This window comes from Scyliorhinus torazame, chromosome 4, assembly GCF_047496885.1.
Source record: "Scyliorhinus torazame isolate Kashiwa2021f chromosome 4, sScyTor2.1, whole genome shotgun sequence".
Lineage (NCBI taxonomy): Eukaryota > Metazoa > Chordata > Chondrichthyes > Carcharhiniformes > Scyliorhinidae > Scyliorhinus > Scyliorhinus torazame.
In genome coordinates this window covers 319,422,208-319,425,860 of record NC_092710.1, presented here as the reverse complement: position 1 = coordinate 319,425,860, position 3,653 = coordinate 319,422,208, and the positions used below count along the sequence as shown (strand labels likewise).

At 47.1% G+C, this 3,653-nt stretch overlaps 1 non-coding gene across 1 annotated transcript; it reads left to right on the top strand.

Moving 5' to 3' along the window:
* Window positions 1-427: 427 nt before the first annotated feature.
* On the top strand, window positions 428-514 carry trnastop-uca (transfer RNA opal suppressor (anticodon UCA)). Its single transcript has one exon. It is a non-coding gene; the product is annotated as a tRNA-Sec (tRNA).
* Window positions 515-3,653: the final 3,139 nt, after the last annotated feature.

Below are 3,653 nucleotides of genomic sequence, written 5' to 3'. Positions count from 1 at the left end.
GGAGCCAGAAGAAGAGTTTGCATGATTAACTCCTTGGGGTCTGTGCTACTATTTAGTGATTGATTTCACCATCACAGGTCAAGGTGGGGTATGAGAGGGGCGGTGATGGGATTGAATACACCCTGCAGGGCACTCTGAGGGTGCAACATTGCTGAATGACTTTATTGAGACACCAGCACTAAACACAGGCGACGACCAATCAGGAAGGGAAGGTCTATATTTGCATATGGGTCTGCAGAGCGCCGTGCGATCGGAGGCGTCACCCCTGTGGAATGAGTCGGAAGATCTTTATTGAGGTGAATTCAAGTGTATCCTATGAAACAATGCTGCCTACCGGAGTCAGAATGAAAACTAAAAATCAGTCAGCACAAGCGTAAAATGATGCGGAGATTGGAGTATATATACTGCTGAGAACGCTCTCAATAGTGCCCGGATGATCCTCAGTGGTCTGGGGTGCAGGCTTCAAACCTGTAGCTGTCTAGCGACAGAGTGGTTCAATTCCACCTTTCGGGCGGTGCCGTCCATGTTTTTAACTCTTTCACATTGCATTTGCTAAAGCCCCAACCATTAACAATGATAAAGGTAACCTTGCATTTCAATTAATAAGGCAATGGTTTGTGCAGTGGTTTGCAACTTCATGTTCATATGCACTGCCTTTTGTGGCACAGGTCTTTTGGGGCAAAACCGGAGCACCCGGAAGACACGAGGAGAACGTGCAGATTCCGCACAGACAGTGACCCAAGCAGGGAAACAAACCTGGGTCCCTGGCACTACAAAACAACAGTGCTAACCACTGTGCTATCGTGCCACCCACCAATTCTGCCTGCAGAAGATGTAACATAGTAAGTAAGAGGGCTGTAATGTACGACCATCACTGCCCTCTCACAAGCTGGCACCACAAGCATTGAATCTACGATCATCCACCATCAGCTTTGTTGGATTGGTCATATAGTCTGGAGTCAGAAACCAGACTCCCAAAGCACCCCACATGACAACAAATGTTCCACATGCCGTGGAGCCTGCAGATCATGAATCAGCCTCATCAGCCATCTGTGGGCTCATGCAGGGCAGCACGGTGTGGCAGTGGTTAGCATCGATGCCTCACGGCGCTGAGGTCCCAGTTTCAATCCCGGCTCCGGGTCACTGTCTGTGTGGGGTTTCCATATTCCCACTGTGCTTGCGTTGGTTTTGCCCCCACAACCCAAAGATGTGCAGGGTAGGCGGATTGGCCAGGCCAAACTGCCCCTTAATTGGAAAAAATTAATTGGGTACTCTAAATTAAAAAAAACGTTTTTAAAAATCTGTGGGCTCATGTGAATCACTGATTCTCACTAGTGAGGGATAGGCAACACAACAATAAAAATTGTTGGCAATCTCTGCAAGACCTGCCAGATCATCGACATGGATACCACCATTACACATGCGAACACCACCCACCAGGTACGTGGTACATAATCGTGCAACTCGGCCAACGTTGTCTACCTCATACGCTGCAGGAAAGGATGTCCCGAACATAGAACATAGAAAATACAGCACAGAACAGGCCCTTCGGCCCACGATGTTGTGCCAAACCTTTGTCCTAGATTAATCATAGATTATCATTGAATTTACAGTGCAGAAGGAGGCCATTCGGCCATTTGAGTCTGCACCAGCTCTTGGAAAGAGCACCCTACCCAAACTCAACACTTCCACCCAACACCAAGGGCAATTTGGACATTAAGGGCAATTTATCATTGGCCAATTCACCTAACCCACACATCTTTGAACTGTGGGAGGAAACCGGAGCACCCGGAGGAAACCCACGCAGACACGGGGAGGACGTGCAGACTCCGCAAAGACAGTGACCCAAGCCGGAATCGAACCTGGGACCCTGGAGCTGTGAAGCAATTGTGCTATCCACAATGCTACCGTGCTGCCCTTGAGAACAAATAAATCTACACTATATCATTTTACCGTAATCCATGTACTTATCCAATAGCTGCTTGAAGGGTCCCTAATGTTTCCGACTCAACTACTTCCACAGGCAGTGCATTCCATGCCCCCACTACTCTCTGGGTAAAGAACCTACCTCTGATATCCCTCCTATATCTTCCACCTTTCACTTTAAATTTATGTCCCCTTGTAATGGTTTGTTCCACCCGGGGAAAAAGTCTCTGACTGTCTACTCTATCTATTCCCCTGATCATCTTATAAACCTCTATCAAGTCGCCCCTCATCCTTCTCCGTTCTAATGAGAAAAGGCCTAGCACCCTCAACCTTTCCTCGTAAGACCTACTCTCCATTCCAGGCAACATCCTGGTAAATCTTCTTTGCACCTTTTCCAAAGCTTCCACATCCTCCCTAAAATGAGGTGACCAGAACTGTACACAGTACTCCAAATGTGGCCTTACCAAAGCTTTGTACAGCTGCATCATCACCTCACGGCTCTTAAATTCAATCCCTCTGTTAATGAACGCGAGCACACCATAGGCCTTCTTCACAGCTCTATCCACTTGAGTGGCAACTTTCAAAGATGTATGAACATAGACCCCAAGGTCTCTCCGCTCCTCCACAATGACAATGCCAAGAACTCTACCGTTAACCCTGTATTCCGCATTCATACTTGTCCTTCCAAAATGGACAACCTCACACTTTTCAGGGTTAAACTCCATCTGCCACTTCTCAGCCCAGCTCTGCATCCTATCTATGTCTCTTTGCAGCCGACAACAGCCCTCCTTACTATCCACAACTCCACCAATCTTCGTATCGTCTGCAAATTTACTGACCCACCCTTCAACTCCCTCATCCAAGTCATTAATGAAAATCACAAACAGCAGAGGACCCAGAACTGATCCCTGCGGTACACCACTGGTAACGGGGATCCAGGCTGAATATTTGCCATCCACCACCACTCTCTGACTTCTATCGGTTAGCCAGTTCGTTATCCAACTGGCCAAATTTCCCACTATCCCATGCCTCCTTACTTTGTGCAGAAGCCTACCATGGGGAACTTTATCAAATGCCTTACTAAAATCCATGTACACTACATCCACTGCTTTACCTTCATCCACATGCTTGGTCACCTCCTCAAAGAATTCAATAAGGTTTGTAAGGCAAGACCTACCCCTCACAAATCCGTGCTGACTATCCCTAATCAAGCAGTGTCTTTCCAGATGCTCAGAAATCCTACCCTTCAGTACCCTTTCCATTACTTTGCCTACCACCGAAGTAAGACTAACTGGCCTGTAATTCCCAGGGTTATCCCTAGTTCCTTTTTTGAACAGGGGCACGACATTCGCCACTCTCCAATCCCCTGGTACCACCCCTGTTGACAGTGAGGACGAAAAGATAATTGCCAACGGCTCTGCAATTTCATCTCTTGCTTCCCATAGAATCCTTGGATATATCCCGTCAGGCCCGGGGGAATTGTCTATCCTCAAGTTTTTCAAAATGCCCAACACATCTTCCTTCCTAACAAGTATTTCCTCGAGCTTACCAATCTGTTTCACACTGTCCTCTCCAACAATATCGCCCCTCTCATTTGTAAATACAGAAGAAAAGTACTCATTCAAGACCTCTCCTATCTCTTCAGATTCAATACACAATCTCCCGCTACTATCCTTGATCGGACCTACCCTCGCTCTAGTCATTCTCATATTTCTCACATATGTGTA